Source organism: Uranotaenia lowii, chromosome 2, assembly GCF_029784155.1.
Source record: "Uranotaenia lowii strain MFRU-FL chromosome 2, ASM2978415v1, whole genome shotgun sequence".
Classification (NCBI taxonomy): Eukaryota; Metazoa; Arthropoda; class Insecta; order Diptera; family Culicidae; genus Uranotaenia; species Uranotaenia lowii.
This window is the reverse complement of record NC_073692.1, coordinates 8,711,588-8,731,691: the sequence shown is the minus strand read 5'-3', so window position 1 is coordinate 8,731,691 and position 20,104 is coordinate 8,711,588.

Here is a 20,104-nt window from a genome sequence, read left to right as displayed (position 1 = left end):
TGTGACAAATGATTTTTTTTGTTTACAAGTTTCGGGAACATCATAATATCGTAGCCTACCTGGATCAATTTTAAGTACACATAGCTGTGGAGCTGTGGAGCTGGTGAAGAAAAGTGTTCCATAAGCCGTGTTCGGGAAATAATAAAGTGGGAATTCAACTGAGATGTTTCCTTGACTCCGAATTTTGAGTGATTCCGACCCTGAGGCTCGAGAGGGGGGGTTCTTGTTCGGCTGAGCAGTTTGGGAGAACCGATGGTTACACCTTTTACCCATCCTAGCCCGCAGAAATTCCAATCTACCGCCCACCTAGTTGAAATTTGGGCTCATACCGTTGGCTATCAGCAAAATCAAAACTACTCTATCTCGGGCCCAACCGAAGAAAACTTCGAAAACTCTCCCATCTCACCATGCTAAATCAAACCATCCCTCTTGTAAACTCCTTTTGTCTATTAGGAGTGTGGGTAGACGATAGGCTTAATTTTAGATGTCATCTCAACAAAATTAGAAAAAACTCCACCAACAAAATCAACATCCTCAAAATATTAACCAACATAAATGAATCAAAGCAATCGGAATATTCCTTTTAATTCAACCACGGTAACCAACATAACTTTTTTCACACATTGCGACTCCATTCTCCGTTTTCTGCACAGATGGCTGATCCCTTCCAATCTCTACGGCCTTGAATTCACTAGCCGAGAACTAGAGGGAGTGTGTCTGAAACTCGAGCCACTATGTAATGAGTGTGTATTAGGGTGTCCCAAAATTGCATTAGTTCTGGGAATCTGGGGGCTCACCCTCCAAATGGTAGATTAGGATGTGCCGAACAAACTTTTGTATGGAGCTGACTAAAAAAAATCATGTTTAGAGGTTCCGCAAGCGCGATCTTTAAAAAAAGTCCACTTTCAAAAGATTTGATTTTAAATAAATTCTGGGTCCAAACATTTTCATAAAGTTTATATATTTTATATTTTTTTAATTTTGTTTGAGTTAAAAACTACACGTAAAAAATACAAAATGAACCAAATTTGTATCAAAATGTAAAACTAGCAAGCTATTTTCAAGGAAAAAAAATTTTTTGGTCCAAAAGTTTTGAATTCAACTGACCAAAATGTGTACCAGGCGTAGAATATTTATGATACCAATGCCATCAAAAGATGCGGATTTTTGTGCACTTAAACTTTGCTGAACAAAACATGTGGTTTGTATCAACGTGTGAACAGCTATTCACGATGTAATGCTTAACAAAAATAACAATTTCGGATATTTTTTATTTAATTTATCTAATTTGTCTTAATAAATACCTACTTTAAAATCAAAATACTTGCAAAAAAAGACTTTGATGGTTTAAAGGAGTCATCAGAAGGCCATATGCCGAATTTGAGCAGAATCGGACAGCAGGAAGGGGTTGCACTGAATCTCAAGTGGGAAAGGGATTCTGAGACATAGTGTTCTAAAGAAGCATAAAAAACTGGTTTTTCATCATGCATTTTTGTCTTTATCAATCGATTGCTTGATTATGAAGGTTTTATTGAAATTTCAATTAAGACTAACATTTCACTTGAAAACTGCAACTCGATTGGAATTAAAACAAAAAAGTTATGGCTGTTCAAAGATTGTATTTTGGTTACAAATTGTCCTGTAAAACTCAATGAGTAAAAAGTACTCATTGTGTGTTAAACGACAATTTGCCACAAAAATACAATCTTGGAACAGCCATAACTTTTTTGTTTTAATTCCAATCGAGTTGCAGTTTTCAAGTGAAATGTTAGTCTTAATTGAAATTTCAATAAAACCTTCATAATCAAGCAATCGATTGATAAAGACAAAAATGCATGATGAAAAACCAGTTTTTTATGCTTCTTTAGAACACTATGTCTCAGAATCCCTTTCCCACTTGAGATTCAGTGCAACCCCTTCCTGTTGTCCGATTCTGCTCAAATTCGGCATATGGCCTTCTGATGACTCCTTTAAACCATCAAAGTCTTTTTTTGCAAGTATTTTGATTTTAAAGTAGGTATTTATTAAGACAAATTAGATAAATTAAATAAAAAATATCCGAAATTGTTATTTTTGTTAAGCATTACATCGTGAATAGCTGTTCACACGTTGATACAAACCACATGTTTTGTTCAGCAAAGTTTAAGTGCACAAAAATCCGCATCTTTTGATGGCATTGGTATCAAAAATATTCTACGCCTGGTACACATTTTGGTCAGTTGAATTCAAAACTTTTGGACCAAAAAATTTTTTTTCCTTGAAAATAGCTTGCTAGTTTTACATTTTGATACAAATTTGGTTCATTTTGTATTTTTTACGTGTAGTTTTTAACTCAAACAAAATTAAAAAAATATAAAATATATAAATTTTATGAAAATTTTTGGACCCAGAATTTATTTAAAATCAAATCTTTTGAAAGTGGACTTTTTTTAAAGATCGCGCTTGGGGAACCTCTAAACATGATTTTTTTTAGTCAGCTCCATACAAAAGTTTGTTCGGCACATCCTAATCTACCATTTGGAGGGTGAGCCCCCAGATTCCCAGAACTAATGCAATTTTGGGACACCCTAGTGTGTATGCCTTATCAGCTCAGCTTTTCGGACCAGTCCAATACCATCTCTAATGCCCGAAAGTGGCCAACTGACTTTCCAATATCTCATAGCTAAACACCTGTCATCAAAAACACCATGTCTAACAGTCGATCTAACGACTCATTAATGGTCAAAAAACCAATGATCTTCTTATTGAATTACCCGCTGACCCTCTCCCCAACCTGGACCTAAGATCCGACACTGAAATGATACTATTCCCAAAGCTGACCTCACCCTAAGGCAAATTATCACAGCAGGAAATCCCCCAGTAGTCGTCCTTCCCAACTTACTCCAACTTATCCATAACATATATCTTGCCCTACCTCAATTATACACTGACGTTTCCAAGGACAACAGTGGCAATGTATATACAGGTCCCGGCAACGATATACAATTCGTGTGGAGCACATCTCTCAGATTTAAGCTTTTTTCTTCAGATTTAAGCTTTCATCTCCTATGCTCTCAAAGCAAAAAAAGCTTAAATCTGAGGAAAAAAAACTTAAAAACGAGATTCACCAGTGCTTATTTAAAAGATCTTGGTCACACGACACATGACAATTTTTATCCAATAACATTTTTGCTTGAACAAAATGCATTCACTAGTGAAAAAATGTTCATGTACTAAGTACAAATTATTCAGGTTAAAGTTATTTTGCATTAAAAGTTATTTATTTTTGAAAATAATCCCTACGAGTAGCCAGTTTTATCCATGAAGCTTTCAAAAATATGGGAACTTGTGGTATAGCTCAGATGGTAAATCAGTAGCCTTCTGAGCTGATATCTGAAAGTTCGAGCCCAACATTGATAAAAGTTGCGAGTGGCACAATGATGTAGAAACGAAACAAAAAAAATTGAACGCTTTATATAGAAAAAAAAACTTTGTTTACTCACTTACATTAGCAAACTAATTCTTTTGAACCAAAAGCAGAACCATTCCAGGCTTTGGTGAAAATGTATCAATTATTCAGAAATAAAAGAAGAATATAAGGTTTCAGTTCAAATAAGTTTAATTTTCTACTCTAAAACTCGATTAAAATTTAAGACTTGGTAAGAACCTTTGAAAAATCTGTAATATATGTAAATAGTGTTAAATAAAATTTCCAGCTGAATTTTACCTTAGGAAAAAAAAGTTCGAATCTATCATTAATATTCACTATTCATTTCATTCATTATTTAAATCCTGTAATTGAAGTTTTTAAAATTATCTGGATTATTCAAAAAACAAATTCTTTGAAATGAATTCAGATATTTTAAAAGTGATTTTCATCAAGATTGTCTTACTAATTTGACTTTGATGAATAAAAAATTTAAATTTTGAATCAAGATTCAAAGTAATGAAACTGCGATCTCCTTCAATTTGAATCCCTAATAAATTTTTTACATCAATATTTTAATATTGATCAAAAAACTTAAATTTGAGCTCAATCTTAATACAAACCTTAGGTTTTAGTCTCAAATCAAAATTTTGTGCCCAAAATCAAAACTTGAATCTAATTTCCAGATAAGAAATCCGATGAATTTGAAACCAAAAAGCGAAATTTGTATCAGAACTCTTGACCAGAAATCTTTTATTTGATTCTGAAAATATGGTTTTCAATATGAATGTTTTTCAATTATATATTCGTAATTGATAATGAGATTATGTTTTTTTTGCTTGAGTGTGTTGGTGTGACATTCATGAAGTCGTGTATGACAGGACATTGAATTGAATATCAGGACACATTTCCAATTCCCAGTGAGCTTTTTCCGTCTGACAGCTTGAGAGATTTGCACTACAACTTAGATGTCGAGGTCGAACAACTTAATTTTCACATCAGTGAGTCGGCAGTCGGCCGGGTTCCATTCTCATCGCATCGAGTAATCGATGGTCGATGAATTGATACAGGTAGGGTAGGGTTGCCATTCGTCTCGCATTTAATTTTTTTCCCGATTTTCAGCTGCTTTTAAATTAAAATTTACATAATGAAAGAATGCAATGCACAGATGCTTATGCAGTATGGTATGAAATCGTAATTTCATAGATTTGTTGTCATAGATATACGTTATCTAACAGCTCTAGTTTTTTTCAATTGCACATATTATAGGTGTCAAATTTATTATTTTAAAAGATCTCTATTTCATCACACTTTCATTCAGCGGTTTGTCATTCGTAAAAGTTCACGTTGTTTTCTTGAAAGGACTATGTATATTCCTTTGATTGAAGTAGAGTGTGTGTTTGTTGTGGTACACTAAATTAAAGAATTGTGTTTTCTAAGTCTTGTACGTTCATATGTATAGCACGTATGATAGTAGTCTATGATGTTTTCGTGGGAACGCGTGAAAAAATTAACCTCGGAAGTTAAATACTGCAAATCAAGTTTTATCAAATCAAATAGATTTTTATTACATTGGTAGAACTGGTAGCCCTAACTCAAGCAGAACGCATGTTTCGTACTGTCTTTAGGTATTAGATTTTAGGATGGCAGAGTTGTAAGTATTTACAGTTTGGTGCGCCAGATGGGCGTATGAAGTGTTATTCAGTATGAAAGTAATGTAGTTGAAAGTAAAAGATTTATAGATGTAATTAGTGATTCTTTTCAATGAAATTTGGTTTTATGATGAAGTAGCATTTGTTTCTGACATTTAACAAAAAGCGCACCTCGATGGAAAAGAAACTAAAGGTAGATAGCGCTGCATTTTTTTCAAATAAGCTTTTGATCGTTACAATACATTACATTGGTAAAATAGTTAACGCATAGTAGTGACATCTAGTGAGTAATTAATTTTTTTGTTCATATTGACATCTGGTGGAGGATTTAAAACTAATTCAAAACCGCCGCTTGAAACATCAGTAGATTAAGAGTTGGTAAAATACCTTTTTTCATTATCATCTATCTACAAACTTAAATAATCAATCAATCTTTGAAGTAGATAAAGTTAAAATAATTATTATTCTAGAGATATCAAATTCTCACACACGAACATGAACAATTAAGTTTTTTTGTAAGAATCTCAAAAGCAAATCTTTGAACATAAAATAATATTGAAAAAAATAAGTCATTAAAAAAAATATTAATACTCTGGCATGCTGAAATTTGATTCAAGCGCAAGAAGCCATTAACTTCTAGAACTGAACTGAGCTTATCTTTTTTTATTTGGTTAGAGACACTCAGAATAAAGTTGAGTAAAAACCAAAGCTACTTGAAAAAGCAGCTTTATGCTTACCACTGGAATTTGAAACTTCTTCCCCGCTTCTTTAAAAATTCTGCGTAAATGCAACCCTACGACCAGATTAAAATGAAATGCGATGTAAATAAGATAAAACTTAAACATTGTTAAAACTTATTATTCTGAAAACTTATTATTCTGAAAACTTATTTATTGACCTTTTTTCAATCAATGTAGACTATTTCTTCTATGTTTTTCTGATATTATTTCACATTTTTTGTCTTTTCCGGTTAAAAACTATTCAATACTCGACAAAAACCATCCAACAATCAAAGACTTGTTGATCAATACTCCTTGTTTTAAGAGGCCCAGATTTGAATTTAACCAAAGAATTAATACAACGTCTTTTTCTACTTACCACATACAAAAATATAAAATAAACAAATATTTGTCAGGCCTTTTATAGACTTATTTGATTCAATACTTTAAAACTGTTTATTTTCTCACTTATTTTGGATATCCAGTTAGCATATTTTTTATTAATTTTAAACAAAACCAATAACTTAAAATAAACATATGCTTTTAATTCGTTTTAATAATTCTTTGGTGAGGTAGGGATCACAATATAGGGAATAAGCTAGCTCTACTGTATTTATATTTTTATCTTTAAGACTAATACATGTTTAAAAAACCATCATAAATTTCAAATATTAAATTTAACGCTTTTATTAAGCGTTTGCTTACGGCCTCATTTTTGGAAATAGGAGTTTTCTTAGAAAACATCTAGGAGCATAGGAGGAGTAGGATAAAAAAATGATCTCACCATTATTTCTATCATATCAATGTGTGTCCATATGTGTATGTATTCTTTTTGGCGCTGAAATCTTTTAGAATGGAAAAATTCTAAGGATTTCGGCGCTATATTAATAATTTTTCTGCTCTCTCAAATCTTTCCAAAAGCGAGCGATGGCGCTATAACCATGGTCGATGACCTGAGATGAAGGTACAGGGATCCAAAATGAAACAGTGTCTGATGGTTAAAGAAGAATTTCTTTAATTATTGTATTGTTAAATTTTGGACTTTATGTAGAAAAACCTCATTTCCATCCCCTGAAGGAAGAATCGCAAGGTCCAACACCAAGGAGCATAGAAATATCTTAGCATCTATGCTCCCAACGAATGAATATCAAATAATCATGGGAACGTATGGTACTGTTGTCCACGTTTCTTCCTCCCCTGGTTCCAGTCGTCTCTGCGTCCAATACTGCACAGTGGGCCCGGCCTTGATAAGATGAATAGTGAATGTATTTTCACTTTTCACCGGGATGCTGACAAGATCTGGCTGTGTACGTATCATAAGCATATAAGCATAAGCATATATATTCGTAATTGATAATGAAATATTTGAATAAAAACGTGAATGATTTATCTGACTAAATATTTCTGATATCAAGAAAGTCATTGAGAGATTAAAGATTTCAACTCACTTAAAAACTTTGTTGAAGACCACAAAATTATTAGATTTTCGGTTTTAAAAATATTAAAAATTCAGTTTTAAAAAGGAATATTTTCGAAACCGTCCAAATTCAAGTTCAAACCTTGTTGCTGAATTTTTGCTGAAGTTAATTTAATTCAAATCCTAAGGTTTTCCGGTACCAGCCCTTCAAGACGGACAAATTTTCAAGAGGTTTTAAACCTTTATTTCAAAAAAAATTTTATCCTGTCTTTCTGGAATGCCGTCGGTCACGCATAAATACTAATCGGAGATGAAACGTTCGGTGTCATTTATTGATGTTTGGTATTTGGAAAACGTTAAAGCTAATTTTTTTATTATCAGTTAATCAAAATTTGTAAATTTAAGCTAAATACTACAATGATGTCAATATGAAAAAATTCTCACAAATTTTCGTACCACATTAATAATGTTTCAAAAAAACATCACGTGATTTTATAGAATGATTTTCAATGTTTTCAAACCAATCGTTATTTCACCAATTCAAAATATAAATTTAATCAGTCCTGTATGTATGTTGTATGTTAGTTATCCACCATGGTTGCACGGATTCTGCCTAAGCATATGCTCGCGTGCTTTAAGTTTTTTTAAGTTTTCTTGCCAATACCGGGAATCGAACCTAAGGATACCAAAACCAGACTCGAGCCAGCCTATCTGCTAGACCACATTGGCACTCTGGAAAATATAAATTTATTCAGCTCTATTACAAAATTGGTCTCTTTTTTATTTTAAAACAATTTTATACTTGTATCAAACCCAAACATGGACTAACTTTTTCAATAACTTGTTTAGAATTTCTTAATTTCTCATCAATTTTAACATATTCAAATGATCAAAACTTTAAAGCGATCTTTATTCATGTATATCATGATTGAATCACAAAACAAGACACAAGTCAACTCTTAATGTTTCTAATCAAATTTGAGAAGTCGTTACATTAATGTTTCAATTAAAATAGCAAAAAAAAAATTACCGAAGAATTTAACGTTATATTTGGTCTAGATTTCTCCAATGGTTCAATTCATTTTTTTTGTTAAATATCAATCTATTCCTGAATTTTTCTTCAAAATATTGGAGCTTTAACGCTTTTCATACGTTTTTAAAATTCCTACACAAATATAACTTAGAACATCAGTTCGAATATCATTCCTAACTTTGAATTATGTGAGCAACAACAATTATAGATACAGATAAAGATGGAAATCAAGTTTATACGATTGACTTCAAATGTGTTTTAGTCATAATCACCATTCAATTTTTTTTATTATTTTGCTAAAATGTTTTCAAAATTAAAAAATGTATTTCGGGAGAAAAGGCTATCAGCATAACACTAGTCAAAAGTGTTAAAGAGAGATCGTCAGTTTTGTGCATTGTGAATGTGTAGCCAATCCGTTCATTTGACCTCTGAACAAAATTGATGGCCTCGGTCAGTCACGGAGTAGTAATCATTGGCGATGTGGAACTTGTTCTACTGAGCCACGCCTGCGATCTTGGAATTCGAAATGTATTGACTTGTATTTAAACCAAATTAAGAAATCAATCACAGAGTATAATAGAATACTTTTAAATTCCTAATCAAGGTATCTCAAGGTGCATTTCGGGTTCAATGATTCAAGGTGGATGTGAGTAGTGAATCAAGCTAAGCTAAGCTAGCTTTACAAATATTAAATATTCAGTTTGTTAAAAAATGTCTCTAACATTCTAACAAAATTCTCGTTTTTAGCAGGTTAAGAAAAAAAAACATCAATTACTCTTTTCATACAAATCAAAAATACTCGCGGTCTTCAGGAATGTGGATTATTGAGAACTTTTTTTTTTAATTTTTATAACTTGTACCTTGCCAAACAATACACAAATTTATTTCAAGAAAAAAAATAAAATAAATAAAATTTGAAATCAGCGCCCCAAAATAATTTAAGATTAGCTATTCTTAGCACTTGTAAACATTTTCTGATATGTGCTATTTATCACAAGCGTGCACCTTTATTGGCTCCTAAGTTTTATACGTATAGCTTCACGATGTGATTTTTGAATGCCTTGAACTGCTAAAATCAACCATGTTTTTAGATGGGCAAGATTCAATCTCAAGACATTTGGCATAAATAGAGGATAAAGATAGTATGGATACGCTGAGACTTGCTGGCTAATAAGCCAGTGGGATTACGGTTTGAATTTAAAAAAAAATTATTTGAGTTATATTTTGGAAAAAATCTGTCCAAACTCATTTTTCAAAATCGGTATGAAATCGGTATGTTTCGCAAAAAATCGGTTTTGCGATATACATATATCGAATCTTGGTAATTTTTTTTCAAAAATCGATGTAAATGCCGGAAAATATGTATGTGTGGCATCGCTGCTTGCTTATGTATTTGGCTGAACATTTTCTTGAATTGGTTTCCTGATTTAAAACCTTTCAATTGATGAATGAAACATAAAAATTGCCACCGACCGTGGCCTAATAGCGTTTAAGTCTTTTAAGCCAGAGGTCATGAGAACGAATTTCAGTAACGACATACAGCACTTTTTCAGTGAGCTGATAGTGTTGGCATTAGTAGGATGCTAGCCATAGTACACTTTAGCCTTCAGTAGAATTAAGATCTCTTCAAAGAAAATGAAGTTTCACTGAGATCCTAAATGTGTGTGTTCGTTTTTTTAAATTGAATGATTCATTGCAGAGTAATGTTTGGCTTATGCATCAATTTTTAAATGATATGTGTTAATATTTCTAAGTAACCTGTATCACAATCAACACACACTTTCCACTTGTTGGTATTCATGTGTGTCTGAGCGTGTTTTGACTAAATTTACAGGTTTTAGCTTCAATAAAACATAAATATGCTAACAAAGTCGTAACAAATTCTATTACTTCCGTGTTCTTTGAGGCATAGAATTATTTTTCCAATGAAACAATTAAGGCGTTGCAACTTCTCTCCTGTTATCTTCCAGTTTTTAATGTGTTAAACATTTATTGAATGAATTTAAATCAAGAATCATTTTTGGAAACAAAAAAAGCAAAAATGTATTTTTTTTAAATTTTTTCTGATGTTTAATATTCACCTATTAGTAAATATACACTGTGAAAAATTTATGATATTTGAAACATTTTCATTCTCATAACGATCAATAATTCTCTCATTGTAGCAGCAACCTTCGAAATTTTGTCGTGTGTTCCTGAAGGATCAAAGTGATAGACATATGCCTACTCTGGCTATGTAGATTGCAACAGAGCTCATGAAGAATGTTCGTCATAAGCCATAAGCGCCCATAGACAGGAATCGTGCCTGCCTACTAGGATCTCGATGTGATGTGTCTCAGAGCGACAAACCGGCCAGGATTTCGAGAGCCAACAAGTCAAATCAATCGAAACAGGCCATGTCCCCGGGAGAAAATTCAATTAGAATGCATCGCCTGGATCGTTATCATCATCTGCCTGCCTGCACCAACTAACATGTGTCGTCAAAACGCTCGTTGATGTGCCGTCGTTGCTTTATTTAGACTGTTCCCTGATAGGCTTTGGGAAGTTGACGTTTCACAGAAGCAGAAAGATGGTTCCTCCACAATTCCAGGGGACGATGTGTTCCGGATAATTTGACTTTCGAGTCCACGACCCAGTCGGAGGCAAGCGAACGAGCTTCGTGGGAGAAACTTCAGCTGTCAGTTTTCATTGCGATTCCGAAAATCTGTTCGCTAAGTACTCATCCGAACTTGCAATGAACAGGGTAGGTTCGTTTGATTGGACGAATCGGACGATGTAAGTTCGGGAAACAACTATTCAATTATGTATAGAATTCTCTGAATTTGTAGTGACGTTCATTACAACGTTCTGGAAACTTTGATGCATCTGATAGTAATGAAATTCGACGAAAACTCAAATAAGTTATGATCCGGTATGGTATACGCCTTTTTTCGGAATGAATGTTATAATTTTAGCATAAAGAAATTAACCAAGGACAAATTCCATCAAACAGCACCAAGAGGGAGAACAATTCATGCTGAAATGTTTCCTCTCAATTTTAGCTCATCAGTGAAGCCCTCGAAGGAATTATTCTCCGTCAGACAAAATATCAAGATCTCCGCCCAAGATCATTGCAATTATTAGGCCAAAAGCGTGCCAGAATTTAAATATTACGGGTCTTATTAACTTATTCCGCTTCAGCTCAGACCAATCCTCGACTGATAGCGTGGCGCGCTGGGTTTTCCACGAGTCCACGATTCGACTGGACGGATTCCTTCGAGTTGATTCCGTTCCGCCAACCAAGAAGAAGCGCCACGGATGGCCACGAACAACTTTATTCAACAAACTCCATCGCCGTTTGGATTCATGACAGTCGTGGGGCCCCACCAAGGAATGAAATTAATGCAAACAAATGATAATGACAAAGGCGACGACTCATTCAAAGTTTGGAGTTTTGGTGCTCTGAGCTGAGAGCTAAAAATGCTATCAAGAAAGTAAGCAAGCAAGTAAGCAAGGGTAAAATACCAAAAGTATCCACCAGCATCATTGTGTCTTCTTGTGAGCGCCTTCCTGCAACCCCTACAATTGACTCGGACTCAGCAAGTCGTTCTTCTATCGGTCTGAAAGGGTCCACACTACACAAACAAAAATGGCGCATAGTCCATCGGTATCGCGACAAAGTTTTGAGAAACAGGGTTGTACAATTATTTAAGAGAAAAAAATTGAAAACATCATTAAATTTCAGTATGTTTTAAATTTTAAGAATATTTTGGCAGTTGCAAAACATTTCAGGAACAATAATTTTCAAGTTTGATATTATTAAAGTTGTCAACCCTGGCCGAAGTGTCTACAGATTGGACGATAGAGCGTATCTGTCTCCCGGAGCTTTGTTCCTTCATCATTTAGCGCCGAGATGGATATAAAAAATGACAATGAATGATACCACCGCACCATCTACATTGCCTAGGAAGGGAGATGACTGTCGGCAAAAAAGCAACATTGAAATACAGCGGGGCTTTTCCAGCAATGGCAGAAAGAAGTATAAATTTTGCCTATCGTACTTCCTTAAGTAGTTAGTTTACTCCTCTTTGATGCTCTTCTGTTGAAGAATTGGCATGGTACCGAAGTGTAAAATGCTTTATTTGGTAAATTATTCCAAAGAAACATGTGAACTTAAGTGTGTTTTTCGATCATTTTTCGGTTTTCCGGAATTCCCGAATTTGTTAAATTTCTGAGAATTCCTGGTCGAAAATCCCAGGTATGGACACTCAAGCACAATAGTGTATAACGGTCGTTTTGAAAGCTGATTGAAATGATTGATCATCAGTCGAGCCATACTTATCATATTCGAATGACAAGAACACTCTCTTTTTATTGTCATAACGAATATATGACCGTTGTAAACCAAAATCAACATAAACATAACCGTTAAATTGGATTTCATTTCAATGCGATACTGATAATCCATCAGTTGGCATGCGTCAGTTGTTCAAACACTATTAAAACTAAGTGATAAAACTTATCAGTTCAAAATTCGATAAACAAATCCACACGAAACAGCTTTAAACTCCAGATGTTGAAGGTGAATGGGTACTAAAAGCAGGCACGCAAACAGTAGGCCTTGGAGTTTCATTTGGAAACAAGCATGACTTACACGTGTGGTATGCTCATACAGCTTTCGTTTGTAGGTAAATAAGTATTCAAGCTGCATTGCTTTCAAAAGTAAACATTGACTTCTCTAGATACCTATCTAATATGGCTCAGAAAATTAGTTGCTTGATCTTTTTTTATAAAACCTGCATTTTAGTCACATTTTCCTTACCAAATTTTGGAGACACACACAATCAGTCGCCAGTGGGTATAAAGAATCTCATTTTTCATTTCTAACCACAAACTCGGCTGCCTGAAGAAAAAACGAGCTTGTCGCATGTGATTATGCAAAGCCCCACATCGAAGAGGAAAAATCGATTTATCATTTATCCCTGCGGGTGGCACAGAACTGAGCTTACCCAATCAGGCGAGTTTGAATTTTCCAAGGATCCGAGCACAAATTTTTGCGCGACGACGACGACGACAACGTCTAAGCCCAGTCCCGTGAGTTCCCATGATGATATCCGTGATGAATTGATACACATACTCCCGTGCTCATGTGTCACCGACATACACTTTGGTGGAAGCACGAATTCTTCATTTTTCTCCGTCCTCCTCTGCTGTGCTTCCGAATGTAATGCAAAATTTACATAAATTTATCAACCGTAAGCCGTAAGCCGACTATGAGCCTTGGAAGTTTTTCTTTCGATCTTGCTGAAGAGAATTTTTCCCAGACAGTAGGCTGCCATTGAGCGAAGGTTAAACGAAAATTGCTTAATTACTTTTCATGACCTACTTAGTCGTTGGATGTTTTCTTATAATCGATTTCACTCTTTCGACGGAAGGGCACGGAAATACCCAATCAGAGCCTACTTACACCAAATTGAGAAACTAAATCAGCATTTAGAAGGCTCCTACCATCATCAAATTATCATCATATAGGTTGAAGTTTCTCCCATTTTTGGTCAGAAGTTGCCGAAATGAGCCCTGTAATGACACCGAAAAGCGGAAGTAAACTAATTTGTCCAGATATTACAAGTGATTATTACAGTTCGAGTTAGCCCCCGATTGTTCCTTCCTTCTGCTTGACTCAATTGTTTTTTGGACCTGGGCAAATTTTTGTTTTTCATTCCGTTCCAGCCTTTCAGCCGGGTGTTATGGAGGAGTTTGGTTCTATTTTGGCTATGGTCATAAAATTCCATCGTTATTGCTCTCTCCGGGTGCTGGTGGTGCCATCGTTTCATTCTGCTCGATAAAAATTACCACGCGACGACAACGTTGGCAGAAACATGGACGATTCATAAGCCAAATTGCAATAAACTGTGAGATTGAATGGTTTTTTTTTCTCTTGCTGCTTAACTGAGTACCTACACCTATTTTGAAATTTTCCCTAGAGTGCTTGCAGTGCCTTGTAACTAGGTGTTTGTTGTTTTTTCGATGAACAAATATGACTTTTGATATAAGGAAGATATTAAAAATGCCAATCACTAAGACAAATACTGAGTTTCCCAGAATTTTTCCAGCACATTATCGGGCAGGAAAAATCCGAGCAAATTGATCAAAAAACCTGGCAAATTCCTGGCATATGAATTCAAAATTGGCTACAAAAAATTTGGACAACATCTGGGCAAAGTGTGTTAAAACCCAAGAAAAACCGGGTCGGTCTTTTCCCAAATTTTGTAGCAAATATCCAAGCAAGTTCGGATAAATCCGGGTTATCTGACAAGCTTAACTTAGACTTATAATTATACTTATACTTATACTTATACTTATACTTATACTTATACTTATACTTATACTTATACTTATACTTATACTTATACTTATACTTATACTTATACTTATACTTATACTTATACTTATACTTATACTTATACTTATACTTATACTTATACTTATACTTATACTTATACTTATACTTATACTTATACTTATACTTATACTTATACTTATACTTATACTTATACTTATACTTATACTTATACTTATACTTATACTTATACTTATACTTATACTTATACTTATACTTATACTTATACTTATACTTATACTTATACTTATACTTATACTTATACTTATACTTATACTTATACTTATACTTATACTTATACTTATACTTATACTTATACTTATACTTATACTTATACTTATACTTATACTTATACTTATACTTATACTTATACTTATACTTATACTTATACTTATACTTATACTTATACTTATACTTATACTTATACTTATACTTATACTTATACTTATACTTATACTTATACTTATACTTATACTTATACTTATACTTATACTTATACTTATACTTATACTTATACTTATACTTATACTTATACTTATACTTATACTTATACTTATACTTATACTTATACTTATACTTATACTTATACTTATACTTATACTTATACTTATACTTATACTTATACTTATACTTATACTTATACTTATACTTATACTTATACTTATACTTATACTTATACTTATACTTATTCTTTTAAAAAAAAATATCGTGTTATATAGAAACTTTTGAAAATTCATCCTTCATTCTTTCAAATGATGATTAGGATTTGTATATATAATTCTCTAGTATCCAAATAGGAAACTTACTTTCATCGACGGTTGAAATCTTAAAATTTGCATCAAATTCTGGTAAACTTAGCTAAAAATTGTCAGAAATTCTCCCGCAGGTATCTGGTTCGAGCAATTCTAGACTTTTTTTATTCGAAACCTAAACAGGCTTTCTAAATCTTTTAAAATTTTGATTGAAGATTCCGGGCAATATCTAGGAAAGTCAAACAAAAATCCAGGACCTATTCTACAAAATTTAAGAAAATAATTTGAATCATTTATTTTCCATAAAAATCATGATCAGTTTTTGAACCAAATTTCAGGCTTCCAAAAATCGTAAATTTCAGTTTCAATTGCTAGATAAATTTCTTTTTTTTCTGCGGTAAAATATATAGTTCTTATAAAGCATTTTGAATTTTTTGTTTGAATTTCCAAGTAAAATGGTAATGAATCCGAATAAAATTTTTTTTGATCAAACCTTGAGCAACCACGTCGGGCCGACCTTTTCCATTTTTTGTAATTAAATACAATTATATATTTTATGTATAATTTTACCCGGGAAATTTTTTGATATATTTTGCTTATTCGATTTGAACTGACAATAATTTTTTTTAAGAAAACCTTCAATTCCAAAAAAAAATTCTACAAAGAAATCCAATTTTATTCAGTAAAAGTAAAAGATTAAAATTAAGCGGTTCAAATCGGATATAACTTCTACTTTAACTCGATCCCAGTTAAAGATTTGAAACTTGAAAAAACTGCAATATTAAGAATGTTGAACAAAATGCCAAAACATCTGGATTTACTGAAAAATCGTTAAGAGAAGATACATGTTCCTTTATCATTAAAATAATAAAAAATCAATTCTAGTGAATAATTTTTTTTGAAATAGATTTCAAAGAGAAAAATAAACTCTTAGTTTAAGTTCAAGTTATACTAAATTTTGAAAATTCAATTTTCAATTTTTGTAACTTTTGTCATTTTTGTCATTTTTGTAACTTTTGTAACTTTTGTACCATTTGTCATTTTTTCATTTTTGTCATTTTTGTCATTTCTGTAATATATGTCATTTATGTCATTTTTGACATTTTTGTCATTTTTGTCATTTTTGTCATTTTTGTCATTTTTGTCATTTTTGTCATTTTTGTCATTTTTGTCATTTTTGTCATTTTTGTCATTTTTGTCATTTTTGTCATTTTTGTCATTTTTGTCATTTTTGTCATTTTTGTCATTTTTGTCATTTTTGTCATTTTTGTCATTTTTGTCATTTTTGTCATTTTTGTCATTTTTGTCATTTTTGTCATTTTTGTCATTTTTGTCATTTTTGTCATTTTTGTCATTTTTGTCATTTTTGTCATTTTTGTTATTTTTGTCATTTTTGTCATTTTTGTCATTTTTGTCATTTTTGTCATTTTTGTCATTTTTGTCATTTTTGTCATTTTTATCATTTTTGTCATTTTTGTCATTTTTGTCATTTTTGTCATTTTTGTCATTTTTGTCATTTTTGTCATTTTTGTCATTTTTGTCATTCTTGTCATTTTTGTAATTTTTGTAATTTTTGTTATTTTTGTTATTTTTGTCATTTTTGTCATTTTTGTCATTTTTGTCATTTTTGTCATTTTTGTCATTTTTGTCATTTTTGACATTTTTGTCATTTTTGTCATTTTTGTCTTTGTCATTTTTGTCATTTTTGTCATTTTTGTCATTTTTGTCATTTTTGTCATTTTTGTCATTTTTGTCATTTTTGTCATTTTTGTCATTTTTGTCATTTTTGTCATTTTTGTCATTTTTGTCATTTTTGTCATTTTTGTCATTTTTGTCATTTTTGTCATTTTTGTCATTTTTGTCATTTTTGTCATTTTTGTCATTTTTGTCATTTTTGTCATTTTTGTCATTTTTGTCATTTTTGTCATTTTTGTCATATTTGTCATTTTTGTCATTTTTGTCATTTTTGTCATTTTTGTCATTTTTGTCATTTTTGTCATTTTTGTCATTTTTGTCATTTTTGTCATTTTTGTCATTTTTGTCATTTTTGTCATTTTTGTCATTTTTGTCATTTTTGTCATTTTTGTCATTTTTGTCATTTTTGTCATTTTTGTCATTTTTGTCATTTTTGTCATTTTTGTCATTTTTGTAATTTTTGTCATTTTTGTCATTTTTGTCATTTTTATCATTTTTGTCATTTTTGTCATTTTTGTCATTTCCTGTTCCTGTGCACGATTTGATCACCGTATTTTGTTTATATTACCGCTGAGCATCTTCTTAACTCTGGTAGAAGTTTAGACAGGCCGTCCCTTATTGGAATTTTCTGATTTCTTTCGATGAAACCTTACATATGGAATCAAGAATCTCTATTTTTAATCAAATTTTAGCTTACTGGTAGATCATTTAGGACTCTTAAAACGATTTAGGGGGAAGTGTTCCTAAATGCGCATATTGGGTAATATGCGCATACAGCCGATTGATGATATGGCTGAAGATTCATCATATCTAATCAGTGCAGTTTGAGGGTAAATCGCTTTTAACACTTGGCATGAAAAAATTAAATTGTTATATTAAGTCGAAAAAATTTAAAAATTCAAACAAGATTTTTGTCTGTTTTGTTATAATATATTGAACTTTAATTATCGTGCGTACAGATTCTGTGAACAAAAATTTTAATGGTTTTTCTTTCTTATTCATCTGGAAATCGAAAATTCAACAAATTGAAGCCTTTGGTAAAGTTGTAAATGATAAGGTTTTGGAATAAGAGACAGGTTCTGAATGCCCATATCAAGGCAGGTTAAATGCCTATTTCAAGAAAAATAGATTAGTCTTATAAATTTTTTACTTTCCATCATTGAAACCTCAAATCTACGCTCAAATCAAGATCTCACAGCGAAAAAAGAAGAACTTCATACTGATCCAATAAAAATACGGTATGAACAAAATATTACCATGAAATATGGCCATATGGCATACCTAACTATGTTTCATGCAAAAAAACTTATGATGATAAAAATTTCACCAAAATTTCAGCCTTGACGTATGCTTAACATCCGTTTCTACCATTTTCAATTAAATAATATCAAAATATTGCAAGTGTTAATGAAACATAGCTAAAAACATAAATATGCGCATTTAGCCCGCCAGTTTCGGAAATCGGCTATTTTGACTTCTTTTATTATAAAATTATTTTCACAAAAACTGTAAGAGATTTTAACAGAAAAATTGCTCTAACGTATATAAAACAGATGTCCGCTTATGTACATATAGTTTTCAGACTCCTATCTATTGTAATATGGGAAAAAAGGAGGGCTTTCCTTAATATGCGCATATAGCCCGCCTCTCCCCTACCATATAAAATTTAGTCGAATAGTTGATTTCCAGCAGTTTTTGTATTTCCCATTGGGAGTTTCCTGAATTATTTTCGAACCTGGCCAAAAAATTTTATCAATAGTTTCTGAGTTGAGCGCGTTCTAAAAACACTTGACAATTTCCATTCATGCATTCAAAAATTTTGCCTAAAATAAAGTGCATTTTTAGAGCCTAACCGAAAAAATGGTTGAAGACCACCTGACAAGAAATTATCTTATTGTTGGTTTAAAAAAATTGAATCAAAGCAATCGAAAGATTCGATAGCGTGGTTTAATTAAAGGGAATCTTTCGGTTGCTTTGATTCAGTAGTATTATTCAACCAAGATGCAAATATCAGAGTTTAAAAAATTACTGTTTTAATTATTTTTTTCGATAGATATTGGATATTAATTTAAAGTTTTGTTTTTAATGCGAAAGGACTTAATTGCGAAATCGATTTGGTCGAAATGGCCATGCGCGAATTGGGGACTCGCCAGTTGAAAAACGACATTCGTTGAACCCTTGAGCTTCTTAAATATACTATTTGTTGACCTCCTTCAGGTGGTATTATTGCGCATGTTGACCATCCTCGCGTTGACTTATTAGAATAATTTTCCCATAAATGTTTGCTAAATATGGGTATCGCGGCCACAATTGCAATTGTTGTTGACTAAGTCATAATTCTCGAGATGTAAAACCGAACTTCTTACCGGGCTCGAAACGGCACGCATAATATGGCAGTTGATTACTTGTGTGAAAAGCAAGGCTCAGTAGAGAAAACACAGAACGGGAAATATGAATCACTAGCCTAAGTCATTCCACTAGGAAGGAGCTCAACTTTCATCCTGGGGAACGTTCTCCTCTACGTATTAGCAAAGTCGCAGAACCGCACTCTTTTTTAGCAAAACATTACAAAACTCCGGCTGCAGATCCATATCTCGCACCCGCTTGCTCGTTCGCTCATTTGCATAAATATGAAAAATGTATTGCGATTTGTCGTGCTCAAGAGGCTCGACGAATGGCTGGCTGGCTCGTTGGAATTGAAACTTGCCTGAAGAAGAAAAGGAAGGAGTGAGTGAGCCTCAGGAATATCGGAAGCGAATGAATGGCACCAAAAATAAGCACAACAACGACTGGGTAGAAAAAATACCTCTTTCGCTTTTCGCGGCTGGGTTTACGTTGAGGGACCCGCCAGCCAGCTCCATAAGCCCTCCTCGGAGCCCAGTCACTGAGTGTGGAGTGTGTTCATTTGCCTTCGCTGCCACTTATGCAACATTCGGTACGGTTCCCCTCCTTCCGACTCTGCTTTTGCTAAGGGTCCCTGAAGGAAGGGAGCGCAGCCGAATTACCTTGGAAAGGATCAAACTCTCGCAAGATTCAGATAACGCGTTATAA